Source organism: Aphelocoma coerulescens, chromosome 14, assembly GCF_041296385.1.
Source record: "Aphelocoma coerulescens isolate FSJ_1873_10779 chromosome 14, UR_Acoe_1.0, whole genome shotgun sequence".
NCBI classification, from domain to species: Eukaryota; Metazoa; Chordata; class Aves; order Passeriformes; family Corvidae; genus Aphelocoma; species Aphelocoma coerulescens.
In genome coordinates this window covers 5510001-5530715 of record NC_091028.1, presented here as the reverse complement: position 1 = coordinate 5530715, position 20715 = coordinate 5510001, and the positions used below count along the sequence as shown (strand labels likewise).

Below are 20715 nucleotides of genomic sequence, written 5' to 3'. Positions count from 1 at the left end.
ATGAATCTGACTCCAAGAGTGATGACAACAAGATCTGCCTCCTTTTTCACCCTTATCCCTCTCCCTCTGCATCTGCTCAGGGTGCTTGTTTTAGTGCCAGGGCTGGAATGGAGCATCAAGTTCCCTCCTTACTCACACCACTGAAACCAGTGGGGTTCTGTAACAGGAGGCTGAATTGGGTGGTCATTGCTCCTCTGAAAAATGATTTGGATAATTTAATAGTTTTAGTAGCAGTATGGTGCACAAAACCTACACAGCTCGGCTCCTTAACTTTTGGAATTGTGCTGCTCTGTAACGTTGAGATCAGAACATAAAAGGAACACTTAGCAGTTTAATTCACCATAAAGAAAGAACTTTATTGTCATGAAATGTTCTTGTTGGAAACGTTGTTTCTTCTTCATTTAGCAAAAATAACAATACCCCAAGGGGAATGTAGAGTTGTGAGAATATAAGATTCAGACTTAAATAAATAATCCAAACCAAAAATAGTTCTTTACAGTAATAGCTCAACTCCACAATGTAAAGGTGTTATTGTTAATACTAATTTTAAGACCAAATCTGGATGATAATTCAGTGGCCCTTAAGAGTTCACATACAACCAGATAATTGACATCCACAGTGTACCTGACTGGTCTTTATCCAGTTCTTTCATTTTTTTGGTGTGTGCAGTAATGCCAGTTTTCCCTATTTGAAGGAAGTCTGATCAAGACAAAACAGAAATACAGAACCTGGAAGACTGGATTCGTACTTGTCTCAACTATGGTTTCTTGTTGAAGATTTCCCAACACATGAAGTGGGCAAGTAATTTTATCAGCATTATCCTAAGGTTCATCTGGGAGTCAAGTCTCTGTGTGAAGCCAAAACCAATAATATGGTGCAAGCACTCAAAATCAGAGTATGATGTCAGTATGCTTACATCTGGATCTCTGTTCAATTATAATGAAAAATATTTCAGCGGTGTTTTTCTGGAATATACCTGAAAAAATGCACTTGGTGTTATTTAAAGCCACGTACTTTTTTTCATTTTTTCCTCTTGAATTATCAAATGCCTGAAAAAGTCTGTGTTGTTCTAGTGGTTTTTAATACCACAGCAGTGTGTTTTTGCTACTGACCAGCAAAAAAGTTATTCTCCATGTTAGAGTATTTCTTTTCAAAAGACAAAGGAAGATGTCTTCTGCTTCTATTATGAGCAAATTAAGAGTAATGGCAAATGCTCAGCTTCATATCCTTACAGAAATGCATTGTTCTCCTCTTATAACTGAGCCTTTTATTTTATAACAAACAAGGACAGTCATTGGTATTCCAGAACTGTGGTTGCCTACCTTCTTAACTTCCACAGCATTCTTCTTAATTTATGTGAAGCCTTCTGATAATCCTTGAAGGCCAAAATTAATTGCTGTCTGTTTTTCCAAACTCTTTTAGGGTCCAGATTCATAGCAGTGTGATAAAGATTCCTTGCCCTTCTTCTTGACTGAAATATATCTATATTAGTCTGCAGGTTGACACTTAAGTAAATCATTTATATGCAAGACTGAATATGCTAATTGTAGAATAATTTTGAGACTCTTTCTCCTCTGCAAGATAATTATTTCAGTGTGTTTAACAATATTTTAAAACAGAATTTCATGTGGAATTCCTATCCACCCTCAAAATTTTCTTTTAAAATAGTATATTTTGACAGTTCTTGCATGGATAAGGATGTGGGAGTTTTAGCACAAGATAAACAGAATTTAACACATTACATCCCAGATAAACAGAATTCAAAAATACTTCTGTGGAGCAGTTTTTATCTGTTGGGTCTTCCTGGTCTTTCCATGAAACAAAGGCTGTTCTTCAAAATCAAGGTGAGAATGTCATGCCCAAGCAGCATGAACCATCTCCAAGATGGATTTCCCCAGTTAAAAGGAATCCTCGAAGAACAAATCAGCTCAACAATAGTGGTTTCTTTTAAAAGTTATTTCTTTGCAGTTTCCATTCCCTATACTACAAATAATCCCATGGAAGTCACAACTCTTTAGCAGAGAAGTCTGTAGATACTCTAACAGGCAGAGGAGGATCTGTCAAGCAAAGATGAGTCCCAAGAGTAAGAGATGCTATAAACAACACAACGTGGGCCTTATTGCTACATTTTTGTGATAGACAGAATGGTTTATGGCATGGGAACAGGACTGGATCCTAAACTTATGGATTTAAATCAGGGAAGAAAAAAAAAGTACTGTAAACAGCTAACTAAGAAATCCTTTGTTCCCCCAGATGTTCATCATTATAATAAGGATTTTGAACAAAACAACATTTGGGGCCATAAAGAATTAGAATTTATAAACAAAAAATTATTTCTGGCTTCTGGCTCTAGGCAGATGCCCTTTGTTAACAATGGTACTGAACCTGTTATTACACGGCCATGTCTTGGGTGCAGATGTCATTAGTGTTAACAGATGTGTGCCATATAGACGTTAAAAAAAATCTCAAGCTATCTTCACTGCATTGCAACAAAAGCAGAGAAAGATGTCTCATTGCCATAAAGCTTCACAAAGCTCCATTTCCTGTGAGACAGATTTCATTGTTCTCTTTTGCAGTAGCTTAAATTTTTCTGGTTTTCAGCAAGTGAAATGCTTAGTCATCTGTCATGACCACATTTCATTTTAATGCATTTTTCCATGAGTTTTTTTCCAAATGGCCATGCTGGTCATATTTGTTGTCCTTCAATAGATTAAAATTAGTTTATGATTAGGAGAAAATATGCTCCCAAGGAAATTTCAGGATGCAAAGTTAATGGAGTGTCCCAAAAGCCTCCAAGTGTCCTGTAGGGTATCCATCAAGCAAACCCCAAAGGTTTTGTGCAGTTTTACTTCCAAAATGATAAACAACTCCCTTGCTTCACACCATTCTGCATGAGAGTTCTAAAACTTGTGCTGATTACGGGTGCATTTTTCGTCAGCTTCACATTGTCTTTCCAAAGTTCTTCAATAATTTTTTCCTCCTGTGCTAAGCAATATGAATATTCATCTTGGTACTCACAGCAAGGCTGGATATCTTTGAAGCAGCAGTCATTTACGACTGGCAGTGACAGGTATTACAACATTAAAATGGAAACACGATCGGTTTGATCTTTGCCAACTTTGTTCTTTCCTTTCTAAGAGTCAGTGTGGACGTGCATCACTCCATTGTACTCAACATTAGCTGTTCTTGCTGCTTCCACAGTACAAAATGCCTGTCCTGTCAGTACAGAAACAATAGTTGATTATGTTCATTGTCACTCATTTAATTAACATCAGGTCTTGTTTTCATCTTGAAATTTTCTCTCTGTGTTATTTTCCTTTATATCAAGTCTTGTTACAAATAGCAGCCACTTTCTGCAAACAGGGTTTTCTTTATTTTCTCTTCTTTTTTCTCCTGTCTTTGCACTGCAGTAGCACAGAGGAGAACTGATCTGTGGCTTGGTTCCAAGATCCTCTTGTGTTACAAACAGTGACATTGTATGGAGAGCTGAAATCTGTCCCTACATGTAGCGGTTTTCTTTGAGAGGCACAGGGTAAGACTTTGGTCTGATTTATTTAAATATTTCCTAAGAATGTACAAGGTTGAAATTTCCAGAAGCAATCAGTTTGGCTTAACTACATTCCCATCAAAGAGCCCCATCAAATCCAACAGTGGATATATTAGATGTAAACCCAGAATAAACTGCTGAAAACATTATTCACTGATGCTATAAAGGAGTGAATTTACTCAATATTCAAAATTATATCCAATTTCATTCTTCTCAAGATGAGAAAATTATGACCTATCCATGTTGTATGGAAAAAACTCCTCAAGCCTTACCACCATATATCTCAATCTTATAGCCAAGTCTCCCAGCTAACTGAGTAAAACTAGAAATGGAATCCCTACTTTTCAATTTTTACTAAACCTTACAATTCTTTTTACTAAGAACGTATGTAACACGTTACATGCTTGATTTAAGGAACAATAAAAGGGAAATTATTTTTCATATAGGACTAAGCAAAAATGCATGTCAAAACACTAGCCAGTGTATTTGATCATACACTATCATTCAGAAAATATGCCTTCCCAGTTAAAAAAAAGGGAAATGTCCTTCTGGAGTATTCTTTTTAACCTTTTCTAGATTCTGGATTCAGTGAAAACTTTTCAAACGAGCAATCAAATTTGCTTAGCAAGTTCATAAACCTTATGAAGTACTTCAAACTGATCTCTACTACAAGAAATTAAGCACAGTAAGCGTTGGAACAAGTTATTTTTTTCCTTTTCCTACAGTTAGCCAAGACATGGTTAGAACTAATCCTGCCTTACTAAGGTGACTTTGGTTCACTCCAACTTTGAAAAGTTATGAAGATTATCAAAACCCTGAGGAACCCTGTAAAAATCCTTTTGCTATAATTGTAAGGACCTCCCAAAAAATGACAAAAATTAAAGAAGCCAGTATCTAAAGTACTTGATTTTTCAAGGCTCTTAATAAAATTAATGAAGAAAAGTCAATGCTATAAAAGGAAGATCAAATGGAAAAAATGATTAATTTCCACAGACATTAATATTCAGTGTGCATTTAGAAAATAAGATAAACCCAAAGTACATTTATAGTAGGACAATGTCTCAGACTCGCTGTGTTCAACACTGGGAAAAGAGCAGGCAACAAGAGGGGCCAGAACAAAAGAGATATTAGTTTGACACATTTCAAAAGCTTTAAAGATCTGAACTGTAGCACTGCTTTCAGATTCAAGGAGAAAGCTCTGGATGTTGCCTTCCACATCAACTGCCCATTACCCTGTGAAATCTAAATATAGACCCCATGTGACAAATAGATTTGACTCTAAAGAGAGTCAGGAGAAAATATCTATCAATCAATAAGTTTTAAATGCGGTGCTTATAAAGGTTCTAAAGCAATGAATATACACAGGACAGTGAGGCTGTCCTGGAAAGATGTACACTTTTTTTTTCACAAAAAGTGTAGCATAAATTTTCTTCTGATATTTCATGTCATTCTACTTATTGATTGCATACCAAGTCTCATGAGCAAGCACAAAATTTTAATCAACTTCTGGACTCAATCCTGCCACCACAGACTTCAATGGAAATTGGATCAATCCCATTATCTACCATATGACTCCACAGGGCTTCCACAGGGAGAACCTCATTTCTAGCTCCAGCCCGCAGGGCCCCCAAGGCTACATTTAAAGCAGTGAGCAATGTGAATACCAACTAGCCCAAAATAGCATTAAACGTGTTTAAATAGGCCAAGATAATTTGGACAGCTACAAAAGCATAATCCGCACTGAAAGCCCACCAATATTTCCCACACATTTCTTACAGAAAATAAGCTGTAAAGCCCAGATGTGTTAAAAATATATCACATGGCCTCCTCCTGGCCAGGAGCACGCCAATGGCTGGAAAAAAATCTTTCTGCTTTACTCAGGATGAAATTCAGACTCTCTTTGTCCCAAGAGCACAGACAGCACAAGCTAAAGAACACCCTGTTCGATGAGGAGAGGTTCTACCTGCCTTGTTCCGTCATGGTGCCATGACTGGCATTGTTAATCAGAGCAAGGAGCCTGCTGCAGCACATACAGAGCTTGGTTAGATCCTCTGCTGGAGCAAACTAGCAAAACATCCCCTCTGGCCTAGCTTCCAGAGGATTTTGGAACATGGGAAGCCATGGTGTCGAGATGGGCTCAACACAACAAAAAAAATGGGGCTGGCTTCCATCCAAAAGGTCCTGCTCTGACATCAGCTGGGCTGGGCTGAAGGGGGCACTTGCTGGAACCTTCTCTCTGCAGCCCCAAAGGCCTCTGGCAACAACTCCACGGCTGGCAGTGGACAGATGTGGAGCCCCAGCACATGGTCTCCCAAATTCTTGGGGAAAGGTTTGGTGCTGGATGCAGGGGAAATGCAGTGTTTAGTACCCAGTCTATTTGGTGACTACAGGAACATACAAAAGAAACACTTTCCTCTCAATAAATCCCCAAAAAGCCAGCAGATACCTGGTCAGTAAACATCAGGCTGACACAAAGTAGCTTGACTGATCATTACATGACAGTGGAAATAACCATTATGAACAAACCCAAAATCCAATGTTCTGAGTGGTTTTCTAAGCAGTTAGTGACAGTGCCACAAGAATAATTTACAAGCCTGAGATCCACTGCCAGGTTCAGACCCTTCTGGAAATTAAGTGCTTTTGACAATTTTACTTCTTGTTCCAGTTTTCTGCAAGACTAAGTACGTAAAAGAACTGGAAATTTCAAGTTCTGGGACTATATGAACACCCAGAAGTGAAATGTGATCCACAGGATGATTTGGACTAGGTTGTCTCCACTGTCCTTGAGAGAAAAAGGGAGCAGCTGTTTTGGCAGCTCCTAGCTCCCTGGCAGCCAGATGTTCCCCACAGAGCCTCTGCTCAACACCTGGGACATCAAGAACTGCTGGCACCTCTACACGGGAAAATGGGCTGGTGTGGCACAACATCCCCAGCTCGGTGACACCAGGCAGGTCTCAGGAGCTGCACAGAGAAATCCTGCTGGTCCCAGGTAGAGCATCCCAAACCTTGCATGATGGGGAGGGGGCCATGCACAGCAGCTACTGCTCATTACTCCAGATAATGGCTAGAATTAACTGAAACATTTTTGTAATACTCTTCAGGAACCTCATTCAATTTACCAGTCCCTAGAAATTAATGGTATGAACTTGCATTAAATCAGTCTGTCATTAGCTTGGCTTTATGGCAACTCATTACGAGGCACTTCCTGCCAGCCAGAAGCCAAGAGAACGTCTGCAGACACCAGTTAAAAAGCACCATGGCACATTAGCTCTCTGCAGAGCTCAGCTGCATTGCACAGCATGTGACAGTCCCCAGGGATGAACACAGGGTGACAGACTGGGGACACCATGGCTGTGGACTCAGCAGCCACCAGGATTTGCCCCACTTCGATTAATTCCTTTGGGACTTTTGAACGGGATAATGTGGCCTTGTGTTCACTGCTCTTGCAGCTCTGTGTCTGAGTTATCACAGGGACAAGGGAACCATCTGAAACAGGCATCATCCTGTAGGGGTGTTCTCCCTCAAAGTGCAGGTCAGTGGGATGAGAATCCCACTATTCTCAATACTGTAGAGGGGGACGCAGACCCAAGTAACGCCTTGCCGCTGCTGGCAGCCCCACTGACTCCAGCAGGGATCCAGCCTGCCCTGGTGGTCAAGCCACTCTGAGCATTTGGGAACTGGAGATCAAGGCTGTTGTTATCTGCAAGAAAAACTGCTCTAGAGAAACAGTGCAGTTCCTGAGGAGAGCTCTGCATGGCTCTGTGAATATCAGGTCAGACAAGACCATAGAAAGCAACTGAGCTTCACTGGGCTTATGTTCCATACCTAGGTGTGTGTGTATCTGTGGACACCAACACAAACAGTATTACTTTTTTAAAGAGGTATTTGCATTCTAGAAAAAAGGAAGAAAGAGTTTAAAAAAAGAAAAAAAAAGAGAAACTAATTTGTAAGATCCATATAGCAGGAGATGTGGCTTTTTCCTTTCTATGAGCAGCACACAAAGGGAGTTGAACAGATCCACCAGCACTCAGTAACCACCCTACAACACAATTCAAATTGTTCAGATGTTCTGTTGAGGCTTGTAATTCTATTATTTATTATACACAGTGAAACCTCACTTTCCCTAATGTCTTAGCTGAAAAAAACACACTTGTTTGAAAGGAGGTCATGTCCCTTGACATACATTAAGTGATGTGGAAAGCCCCCATTTATCCTAACGCCCATTTATCCATTTTAATACCATTTGAATAACAGAAGTTTCCCAATATGTCAGGCTTTTCTTTATTTTTTAACAAAACTCAAAGTTAATTAAACCAAACTCTACAATATTTATGACTTCTTTTTGTAGCTCAATGTGGTTTAGAAAGGTGATGTTAATATTGACATTAATTAACGTCAATCTTAATGTACTATTACATTAATAGGCTGGCATATCATTCAGCCTAAGGCAATGTACTGTGCTGTTCAAGCTATTTATAACAAAGTATTTTAAACAGCTTTGCCCCCCACTAAAAAAAAAAAAAAAATCAATTTATACTAAATGTTGTTGCAGAATCAGATTCATCACCCTGGGGATTAAGAAAAAACGAAAGACCAATTTAATGACAGGATTTAGTTCATTATTTATCTTCTAGCATGTAAATTATAGATTGCCATGAATTTTTCATCCTTTTGGTGCCCACTACCTAATTCATGCGAAAAACATAAGTCTGTGTTACAAAGAGCGAGCTCCCCAGCTCTGTGTACGAGGAACATCTCCTCTGCCTTTTGACAGACGATAATCTGTCAAAATGAAAAATTAATGGAGGCTCCCTTAATTCATCATCTTCTGCCTCTCTTCTATTAATGGCTTTTTTTTTTTTTCCCCTCTATAACTCTGGTTGCAGTGAATAGAGCTGGTGGGTGGGGGGGAGAAGATAAACAGGTCAGCTGACTGCTTCAGCCTGTGCAGGGCACTGTAATTCAGCTGATGGATGGATGACGTGGTATTTATTGAATGCATAGAGGAATCCTGTGGTTTCCAACACAGTCTGGGAGCATGCTGAGATAAAGCTCATACCAAATGTCTCCCCGCTCTCAGCTTGGTCACAAAGGCAATTACTTTGTACAAATGATCATAAAGGAGTTGCGTGAACCAAGTGTGCTGTACTGCACACAGCTCAAGGCATCCATGGAGCAGTCAATAGAAAGAATAATTAGGATTCAGTTTGATTATAAAATGCATGTGAAAACAAATCAATCCCTCTCTCAAATTACCTTTGATCAAATAGTTTGTGTTGTTGAACACTCCACTCCTCCCAGGGTCTTAGAGCACAAAAATAGCATTTGTCCAGTGCAGAAATAATGCCATTCTAAATACACTTCCTAATTTTCCTAATTGAAATCTAAGATCAGAAAGCTGCACCAAAGGTTTTCTGCTTTTCACAACTCATCTGCTTCTTCATGTCTAATGCTTTACTATGGTTGTGACAGGATAAAGCCCAGGAAAACCATGCCTCATCACAGCCAGGGCACTCTGACAGTCACATGACGTGATTGTTAAGGACAGAGAAGCTTTATGGAAATGGATCAGCCTACAAGTGAAATGAATATTTGCTAGGAGGAGCAGAGGGGATTATAATAACAGAAAAGCATTTCCTTTTATAAAGCACATGCAGTGCATATCCATACATGCTTTGATAGAATCATTTTATGCTATGGAAATCCCTACTCAAACATCCATTTTGAACCCTACTGTAACACTGTGGGCTAACTCCAGAGCTTTCACAGAAAATAAAAAACCCCCGTGGCCTGACTAGGTCAAGCTGAGTGGTACTTTCAGAATTAATTTCTAAACTAGTAACCTGCAAAGGCCAGAATTAACAACCTCTCACATATTCATTTTAACCTGCAACCAAACAGGACCATTTTCACTGAGAACTCTGTTCCTCACAGAGCAGTATAAATATTGCAAACAAATTCATTTATCACAATTGCTAGAATATGATCACAGCATGTCTCCCCAGTGCTGATGAAAGATGCCCACTGAATGCAGGAGAAAGCCTTGACCCACATTTTGCAGCCTGCTCACACCAAAACTATTTCATTTCGGTAGAACCAGCTTGAAACCAGAGAGTCTTGGCCTGGCATGACAGAGGCCAAGCTGGCAGTCCCTGTCACTGAACCATGCTTACTACAGCTACAGCTGCATGTCTTCAGCACTAAATACGATGAAACAATATCTCCTTTCCCTGGGACGGGGAAAGTGAAAATGGTACTTTACCAGTTTTTTTTTAAATAATTCCTTTTTTTTTTGTAAAATGTCTTGGTTAAATATGGCAGCTTTTGGAGACCTTTCCCAACTCCCAAAATACAGTCATAAAAACTTCACAAATATTGAAAGAATTCTGATGTCTCCTAATGGAAACAGGACTAATTTGTCATTACCAAACAGCTCTGTAAATTAATTGACTCTGCACATTCAAAAATGGTTGCAAAGCAAGACATCTTCACAAGAGTGTCAGGACAATGGGTGTGGTTAAAGAAATCTCTAGGATCAAAGCTCATCAAGACCTGAAAGATGCTCTGTAGGTTCCATAGATCACCATCTACTTAATGTCTCATGTTACAGAAACCACCATTAAGAAAAAAAAGTCATCATTACACTTTTCAAGTCTCAAAAAAACACCCAACAACTTTGAAGCCTGGAATATTGTAACTTGCTAAAGAGAGCTCTCTCTCACTAAGTGCAGGGAGGTGACATTTTTATTGCTGCTCTCCATGCTGTACTTGGCCTGGAAACCAAACACCTTTCTCCAAAAAAAGCTTACCTGCTATTCACCTGATCTGGTTATTATTTCTTAATAAGGCACTGCCATACAGGTAAGATTGCACCCATGCAGCTCAGCTATTTGCCTTTAAATTCTTGGTGATGGAGGATAATGCAAAGAGGAACAACAGAATCACATTCCTACCTGCCATGGGTCATAAAAGGAGCCCCCAACAACTTCTCTCGTGATCAAGTATTAAATCCTTCAGATACCTAAAAATTATTATGCTGATATGGCTGTTAAGGTCAAGGTTTAAAGTATAATGTGGATCTTAGAAGAAATTCTAGTGATTGATGTAACACATCAGACACTTACCTTGAAAAAGGTATTATTCAGCTGCCTCCACAAGAAGATTAAAAGTGGGGGGAAAAGAAGTTGAAGAACTGGTTAAATGACGAGTGGTTGCTCTCAGTGGTCAATGTTGCAATGAAATTACTGTAAAAAATAGCTACTGATATTGAAACTTGCCTGCAACATCTTCTGATCTCTCTAATACATGTCCTCCAGGCAGCAGTTCTCTCCTCACCTCAGTAACCTTGTTACACCAGCTGGTTTCAAATATTAGCGATTTTCAAAATCATGTCTGAAAGATGTTTTCCGTAAACTCTGCATGCCAAGTTTCTGAAACTTTCTGACAATGAATCAGGCTCTATTTTCATTTGCTTGGAGCTCAGGTTACTTGCACGCAAATTGTTCCGTTTTTTCTCTGATGTTGTATCTCATTATTTTCAGTGGTTGCAGAGAGCTTGTGACCACCAAGCTTTTAAACAGCATTAAGATAACGACACCATTGAAAAGTGGGCAGGATTTTGAAGAAGACACAAAAGTTAGAGGGATGTGGGATAAACTATGCTTTGCTGAAGTCTTAGTTCACTGCTGGTAGCAGCCTGGGGTTTTTCCATAGCCTGTGCTTGGTAACTTATATCAATGTACATCAAATTCCTCTGCTTTATCAATATCCCATCTTCTACTTATGACAACAATATTATATGTGTTATATAAGTACCTTCATCATCAAGCCCATTACAGAACACTGACGTTGTACAGATGATTTGCCCAAATTCTAGAGAGCTACAGCTCAGAACATTATCACTTCCACTGTGGGACAGAAAAGAATAGACAAGAAGAAGCCATAGAATCTTCACAGTTGATGCTGCTATGGTGCTATCCTGGGCTCAGAATGGTAGTAGGAGAGCCTCATCCCCCTCCTCTGTCACATTCTCACCCACAGAAGCTGGGGAGACAACAAAAACATCTGCTCCTTGTTGCTTTGTTTACTCCTAGACACAACCAACTGAAGCACAAAAGCATAACAAAATAAGAATAAATGAGGGAAAAAAAGCTTCAATTCATATAACTGGAAAAATTCAGTTTCAGTTACATAAATTTAAGTGAATGAGGCACTGAAAATAAGTCCCTAGATAACGTGCTTTTCTACAGAAAATTCACCTTTTCCAGGTACTGGATGGAGTTTGAAAGAATGAACTTGAAATTAAGTGGGAGAGGCTGGGGAAAAGCAGGAGATTTGGTATCCATAGGAAACCTGACTCAAGGTTGCATCAGTTTAAGTTTTTGCTGCTCTAACACCACGGCATGACCAGACACATTGTTCCACATTAATATTTGGGGTCCTTTACACTGCTTTTGCTACAAGGTGACATAAATGCAGCTCTTAAAGCCCCGTGAGGTCTGTTCCATCCAGGTTACCTTTGTTCATACCTGCCCGTGCCCTCACTGGAGTTAACCCTGGTTTACAGAAGTGTCAGTGAGAGCAGGATCAGGCCTTCTCCAGAACCAGAATACAACCATCTTGTGGCCACAAGATGTGTTTATGACTCAGATTAGCTTCATTAAAACACAAACTCATAGAAATAAAAATATGAGGCACCTGATTTTAGAATAAATTGCCTCCATGAAATTATGGTCTTTTCTTCGCACTGCAATATTCACAGGAAATTAATGAGGTTGTCAGATGAATTCTATGAAGATTTATGTGCTGATTAGGTGACATGTCTTAAAACAAAATAAAATAATAAAGAACCTTTTCCATTAAAAAATCAGCACATTTAATTTGAATTAAATCTTTTATCAGATTATTTCTGTTTAGTGGCAAATAGTTCCTTTGTTTAAAAACCCTTCACAAAGACAAAGCCTGAGGAAAACATTTTGTAAAAGTATTCTGAAAGTCAAAGTCATTTTGACAGAAATCAAACCAGAAATAATTTCTCCCTGAAGGAATCCTGCTTTATTTTAATGATGTCTGGATTGTTTCCATTTAAATAGAGTAATGGGAATTTTGTTAAAAAAATTGATTCAAACTGTCCATTTTAACAATGATCTTTCTTGTAAGCTTAGCCAGTAATTTGTCATATACATTTTGTTCAAGTGGAGAAAACAAATATTAAAGGAAAACAATTTGACTAAAAACATCTTCCCTTCATTAAGGAGCTTTATGTTCTAATGTCTGAAAGTGAAAGTCTGCTTTAATGGCTGCTGGGAGCTGGGGATCTCTCTGTCAGACACTTACCAAGGCTTGCTTTCTGGGTAATAGAGGCTATTTATGGGGCTTTTCATGACCTTTCTTCTTGGTACTACCAACAGAGGAATACTGTAGGCATCTCTTTTGCATCCACATATCTGCTTGCTCACGGATTATTGTCTCGATTGTTTTCTTCATTCCGAAGAAAAATGTTGCATGTAATTAAAACAAGATAACAGCACAGTGCTGTGTGTTCTATCACACATCTACCCAGTCCCTGCAGTCATTACACACACTAACACACATTACCCTGTGGAGACAGGTAGATCGAAACTAAACTCCTTGCTTTATCACCCCGTGCAGCACGAAGCCTGTCCCACATTCTGGAAGGTACTGCTTCAGTAAGGAAAGTGCTTCCTGGATTTTAATAGTACAAGACAGACCTTCTTTTGAAAGAAAAAAACAGCCCCACCCTGTAATTGTTTACCCAAATCGCACAGTCTTCCCGAGTTAAATTGAAAGCCTATTTACTTAAAGTAATCCATTTAATTTTGCTTTGTGAGAACCAGACATACTCTGATTCGGAACTTAGTTCCAGAAACCCCCTCCACATAAACACTTAATCCTTGAAAACTCCTTCTCTTAGCTCTAAACAGAGCCACTTTGGGTGCAACAGAAGGATAACAAAAAAATATTGTTAATTTTGGGGATTTTTAACCCAGCAGCAGCAAACCTCTAAAACCCATCCTTCAGCTATATAGACATATGCTCTGGTGCCAGCTTCCAGACTCCCAAGGAGTCAAATTCCTGCATGTCAAACCAGCACCAGTGAGCTCAACTTTTTAACAGTATTCTCAGCATGATTTCCTTTTAAAAAAAGGATTTGTACAATGATGTGCAATGATTTACAAAGTAATTGCTTTTGGTTTTCAAGTTTAAGAAGAAAACGGATATAGTGTCTTCCACTCCAAATCCGCTGGTATCGCCCTTTGAGTAGAAAAACTTACACATTGCTACTCTGTCACAATTGCTGTTAATTGATAATTAGACTGCCCTTTGTCTAATGACAATAAATTTGGGCTGAATTGGGCCCAGATGCCTGAGGCCATGCTAGAAATGGGCCAGGGGTTCACCATATGTCAGCACCAAGCACCTGGATTTGGAGAAGGTGTTTTTGCATAATAGTGCAACAAAAGGCTGGGGAAAAATTCCTCTAAAGCAGCATCAGTGAGTATAATCCTGGTTATGTAAACCACCAGAGTTGAGCAGCACTGGGGATAATTGCCACTATGTCCTACTGCCTAGGTTTCCCCTATGGTTCCAATTTGATACAAAAGTTGAGACCTATATGAGGTTCTGAGAAATAAATAATTCAGAAGGTTATTAAGGTTGTACAGTCCAGCATGCACAACTTTGGAGGCACCAGGTAGCTGGTTCCTTTTCCAACCTGAGCGAGGTTGTTTGTGTATCCATCTGTAATGAGAAAATAGTCCTGAGTCTCAAGAAATACCTGATCACAGCATTCTATCAAGCGAGAAGGACTCCTCAAGCTGGAGTCTCAGAGACCTGGGTACATAGCACAGACTTCTACCTCTGGCTGTGATGAGACGTCTGGCAACAATAAGCAGACTGTTATCATCACAAGGGATCAAGTGCTCCAAGTGGGGGGGTTTCACTGTCTCCCTGTGCTCTGGGTCAGTGCTTAACACCATAATTGTCTCTGCATTTGCTTCCTCCAGCTGCCAGGCTAAGTCCTGTGCAGTCCCTGCAGTCTGGTGGTGCAGCAGGCTCAACACAGACACTTTCTGGACTGAATCCAGAGAGCTTTTATTTTATTTTCGACATTAGAATAACCAGATGAGCATGGCTAGGCTTAACACCACTGCAAGTGCTTGTCTGTATATCCCTACCCTGTCCTCTCCAGAGCCCTCTGCAAGTTGATGCCAAGAGACTTCACCCCAGCTAAAGGTGCTAGGGCCACTTGCTTGCAGAGTGTTGGTCAGGTGGCTCAGAGGTGTAGCAGCCAAATATAAGCTGGCCGGACATTTCTCAAGTAACTCTAAATTTTATTTTTCTACATATGTAAACAAAATATCAACTGCTGATTTACACGATATGACACTCCTGGCTCCCAGTTTAAGACCCAGAGCAAACCCTGGCAATCACACACAGCTCAGGGCCACCTGGAAGCCTGGCAATAGCACATAGGAGCCCCCTGGGCAATGCTGAATAAACCACAGTGCTCCCCCCCACCAGAAGTGTTGGCTGGAGCAAAGAAGGAACAGTTCTGGCCCTATGGATACGTGCTAGGCAGACAGAAAGCAGACGTGGATGACTGTGACCTCCTCGAGCTGCCCTTGCAAATCAAACAGATGTTAGCTGGCCATGGTCCTGCACAGTCCCCCAAAGGCCAAGAGCAGGAGCTCCCTGGGGTCCTGTGACTGTCCCAAGCACATCCACAGAGCATGGTCAGGCCGAGGCTGTCTGGAAACTTGTCTTGGATTTTCAAGGAGCTGAAGAAGACTGATCTCTGATGTTAGAGCAAATTGCTCTCCCAATTTTTAAACAAAGAGAAGGCAAACCTTTCTAATTAAATCATTTAAAGATTTTGTTTATCATGAGGAAAAGCTAACCTCGTCTTTTCCACTGATTTCTGTACTCTTGGATGCAGATTAATTATTTTTCCTGAAAGTTCTCTAAAATATCTAGCCTGAAGCAAATATTTGCATAAAAACTTTTAGTTTGAATAATTAAAACTTGGCAAGTGAAAATGCCAAATGCTGGACTACCTTAAAAGTAAGCAGTGTTACCAACTCCATCTGCAACAGACACTTGCATAACATTTTATGAAACCCTTTAGGGCAGGAAAAATTGCACTTTCTCTGCTGACATAATAATAATTTTGTATATGAAAGTGCTACAAATCTACTATGTTAGAGATGTCACTGGTAAAAAGCAAACAAGGACCAGAAAAGATCATAGCTCTACTTCCCAAACATCATGATATAGCTGCTGCACAAAATCTGTGTGTAAAATGCCTCTGAGAAAAGCAGAAGAGCAGCCTGGTTTTCAGACAGCAGTCTCCAAAATAGACGCATGTCTTCTCACTTTTATTAAAAAAAAAAAATAGTGAAAACAATTTTGAATGAAAAGTCTTTAAGTTAAAGACTTTTTTTTATTTGAGCACTGATTCTATTAAATGTGGATGTGACGATTTCTAAGTGAACAATTAAATGTTATATGTATAAAATGGATCAGAATGGTGTATATATATAGACAGCACTTAATACATCAGGGCATGTTACAACAGATTGCCTAAGTTTATTATTTAAAGAACTCTAAGCCACTGACTAATAATTTATTAAGTTATATAGGAATAACTAACTCCTAGGCAATGTATAAAGGTATTCTTTCTACCACCTGCAACCAAACATTTGCTGGATGAAATGAGTCGAATGCCCCCCCCCACAAAACAACCAAAACAAAAAAGAAGCTGTACAGAAAGACAGAATAAAGGAAAGGTTTTATAACCCAGCCCTCTCCCCAGAATTACAGGTTCTCTTTAAAGATGGGTTAGATAAATATCTTTCATGAAAAGCTTAAATGTCTTGCTGATCCTGCCCTAGGATAGGGGAGGATTAGCCAACCCCCTTGAGGTTGCCTTTCATCAGAACTGTCTATAACGCTATGTTTGTAAAATGTTAGGGATTATCTTGGCAATAAGACTGTCTCCTGTTAGAACAAGACCTTAAAGAGATGAATTAATGACTCTGACTAATTGGATAATACAGCAAAGGATGGGTCATGTGCTGGATCGAGGTTGAGCCCTGGTCCTGTTTGGGCTGAGCAAGCTGGCACAGCCCTGCACTACAGCTGGCTCGTGGCTGCACAGACTGAAAAGTTGTGGCCAGCAGCTGTGGTGTTTGGGAGCTCTATCCTCCAAAGGTCATTTCCTAACATGATAAATGGCGCAGCGAGGACGGGCCCTGCCTGCTGCCTGGCGCACGGAGCTCTGTTCAGAGATAAGCGCGGCGAATTCCTGCACGTGTGGGTTGGAAATATCAGCTGGCTGTTTGATGTGCTGTGACAGTGTGGGAGGTGACCTTTCCCCTTGCTTGCTCTTCTCATCATCTGCTCATTGATACAGCAGCATCCGAGTGCAGACTGAGAAGGAAGCAGCACTTGCACCGTGTGAGAGCAGCTGCTGCAGGAGTGAGCTGTGCTGGAGGGTGCCCGGCTGCTCCCTCACTCACCACTGGCCACAAGGATGCCTGAGCAGCCACAGCAAGAGCTGTTTTGTTGTCATTCCCTAGGACAGGTGCGTGTTTTAAGCAGGGACCCGAGGGGTCCTCAGGCCTGACCTGGCCCCAGTGAGAGCAGCAGCCTGGCTGCACCCCGGGATCTTCCCCACCTCACGTGGGGACAGGGCCATGCCCCTCTCAGGCTGCCTTTCACCAAGGGTGCAATTAGCACCCAAATGACTGCAGGGTAGACTCTCATGCTACTCTCATTCTTTCAAAGGCTCAGTGCAAAACTCCCTTTTCTCTCGTCGAGTCCCAGCCCAACCAGCCTAAGAAGAGCCTGGCCTTGAGCATCCTTGAACAATTCAATATATTTCCCAGTTAGTCACAGACAACACCATGGTTCTTAACTCATCACCTCAAGGTCCTTTCCAGAGCGAGGCAGTCTTTTTTTTGCAAAGATATGCATTAATATTTGACAGACTGAGCCTTATAGCAAATGTGCTGGATGGACCTCAGCAGGTGATCAAAGTGCTCTCTCCCAGCACAGGCTCTGCTGGCCTTACAAACACTTAGGGAAGGACCCCAAATCTTTGCTTCTGTGCCATTATTTCTTCTGTTTTCAATAAACCAGGGCCTCAGTGGGGCTTTTTACTTCTTACAGGCACTTGATTGCATTTAGCCTTTTACCGCTTTAGTGAACTAATTTTCAATCAACTTAAAAATGAATTCCAAGTGCAGGGTCCATAATTAAAAAGTAACAGTTAATCCTTTGTGACAATCTGAGTCCAAAATTATGCTTCTAAATTATTTGGACAATCATTTAGGGGGAAAAAAATCTCTTTCCCAAGTCTGATTACATCAATGCTCTAAAGAAACATTTCTTCCTTAGGTCTGATTTCCCTGGTGGTTATGATATAAACCCTGAACTTCTTAAATGTCACTTAATTTATATGATTTTTCTGTTTACCCTTTTAAAATGACAAGTTGTTCTCTAGTATTTATGTCTGTTTGAAAATTAGATATCATGGGCAATCCAGTGCTGCAGCTGCATTTCTGTTAGCTTAAGCTTAGTAAGCACTTACCATAAAAAGAGAATATAAAAATATGCCTACTCTTACTTTTTCAGTCTTTCCTTTTTTTGCTACAATGTCCACCAATTTTAAACAAACTACTCATTTAACTTTTTACAGTTTGATTCTTAACAGGGTAAGAAATTTAAACTGGTTATTACTTTGCCTTTGGTGAGCGATCGAAGGAGTTATGGGCCTGCTTTTAACTCTCCATTGCTGACAAGGGTTAATTAATTTCACTCCAGCATGTGGTCCCCACTGAACTCTCCTCCTGTGGCATCACCTTGTGGCAGGCAGTGGCTTGCAAACATTATAATCTTTTCAGAAGACCTTTTGACAGTAATGAAATTAAATTGACCTGTGTTGCATCTGGTCTCTGAATTAAGATGGCAAGATTTGTAGGCATCAACTTTGACTGGAGAAGCATAGCCCAACTCCCCAGATCATGCTGAAGTTAAAACAATCTCATTTTCCCATAATAATTTCACAGTCTTTGCAAAAGGCCATCCCTCTTAACATAGGAAAGGCAAAACAACTTTATCATACTAAGCAGGCACATATGAAATACCTCTGTGTTTATAACCTGTGCTTGTAGTTATTTAATATCAGTGAAAAGAATGTGAGTTAATCTTGAAATTAACCTATATAGCAAAATATTTATGGAGAATTGTAGAGAATGCCCACATTCTAGCTGAGTCCGGGAAGATACATCAGCCAGGAGGAGAATTTATTACAATAAAATGTAAAAAGATCTTGTTATTCTTACCCAAGGAGACAAGTCTTGTGTTACTGCACTATCTGTATGACTCTAACAATTTCTGAGTCTAAGTTTATTTCTAAGTTTATGGCATGAGGAAGATCTCTGGGATGGACATTCCCAAAGATTTGGTAAAGAAGGGACTAAACGTAGTGACAGGAAGATCATGCATGCGGTTATTTCTCTGGTCAGTGATCACTACTATCAGATCTCAGACTAAAAGAAAATAGGTTCTCATCTCTCCCTGCAATTTAAGTCTCAAACTAACAGAAATTCCCACCAGTGTCAACCACTTAATTCTACCTGATTACCTGCTATATTAATATGATGATTTGCTCATTTGAACCCATTGATCTGTTGATTCAGTTTTAATTGCAACCTTGATTTGATCACTGTGTTGCTCCATTCTTAATTACCTCAGAGATACTACCTAAGATTGGCTCAGTTATATGCTGTTTTAATTTCATAGCTCCTTGCTCATTCTAAGTTTTCAGTCCTGAAGTGGGACACCAGGCTGCAACACAGCTCATGAACGCAAAGAAAGAACTGTTTGCAAGCCACTGGTGATACTTCCAAATGAGCAGACAAGTCATTCCCACAACTCTGGAAACCATTGGAAGCCCCTTCTATTTCATTTCTAAATAGGGAACCTAAAAGATCTGTCTGAACCTCCCTGTCTTTGGGAATGTATCTGCAAGTTAGATTTCCACTTTAGGATTCAAAGGTGATCTGAATTTTAGGCAGAGATTTCTGAGTTCCATAAGCAGCAACCCAAGATTATCCTTCCCTGAAAAGTAGTAAATAAATAAATAATTCACTTGATATAATTTTTTACTCATACTGAATTCTTACATAACCCTCCCTTAAGACAAAATTAAAATTTCTGCTGAAACATGAAGAAAAAGGAAATGAAGTTTGATAGAGGCCACTTGTTGAATAAAAACCTTAAGGTCCCTTTTTTTTGTGTAGATGCATATGAAGAGCTAAAGCCCCCAAAGGGCCTTACAGGAGACATAATTAAATTTCATTGTCTCAAAGCCCAGGGCAGAAAGAAATTGAACCAAGGGTAAGAAAAGAAAGGTCAGAGATAAAACATTGCGTGAAATGTCACACGCTACGCAGGAATGGCATGGCTACGTATTTGCTGGTTTTGTGAAAAGGCATAAATGCTCATTTTTCACCTGTTGAACATAAGGGGAAGGAGGAGAGTAGTGCAGAATAAAGCAATGGGACCAAAGGGCCTCTGAGAGATCAAGATGACATCCAGTGTACCATAGCACCTGACATATCTAAAAACCAGCAGCTAGTACTGAGGTGAAACTTGAGGAGTTTGAGACTTGCCATCCTCCCTGAACATCAAGCTAATTTGGGAACCACCAAGGAAGAAACTCTTACAAATTTTAAGGCAAGAGCTTCAGCACAGTTACTTATTCATGCAGCTGTGGGAGGTCCAGGCAACACACACCTCCTTTTGCACTTCCTTCTGTGAATAAGTCAATGCCCTGGGCTGCTGGAAAACCAAAGCAACTGGAGTATCAGAAGTAGTAGGGTGACATGTATGTATCCGTGTGGTGGAAAAACGGAATAAACCAAAATTTATTTGTTTCGTTAAAATTAACTGTGTGACTTTGCCTTGGTCATATCACCAGAATTTCCTTAATTTTCCATATTTTTGCCAGTAAACTTTTGTGTGATTTTTCGCTTCTTGAGAATATCTGGTGGGGATTTCTCTGTGCTAAAACAGAGTAAGGGAACCCCAAGATTAACCCCTTTAGTTAAGGATCTGGGGTGTAACAAGGGTCCAGGGCC

The 20715-nt window shown here is 40.0% G+C and overlaps 1 long non-coding RNA gene across 10 annotated transcripts in view; it reads right to left on the bottom strand.

Moving 5' to 3' along the window:
• LOC138118549 (uncharacterized) overlaps positions 1–20715 on the bottom strand; it is a 308809-nt gene that overhangs the window by 131061 nt on the left and 157033 nt on the right. For 2 of the 10 annotated variants that reach the window (XR_011155201.1, XR_011155199.1), the window contains exon 6: positions 1486–3216. The exons of the other annotated variants lie outside the window; for them this stretch is intronic. This is a non-coding gene — a long non-coding RNA (uncharacterized lncRNA). Of the gene's footprint in view, positions 1–1485; positions 3217–20715 lie in introns of those variants that run through there. 10 annotated transcript variants of the gene reach the window in all.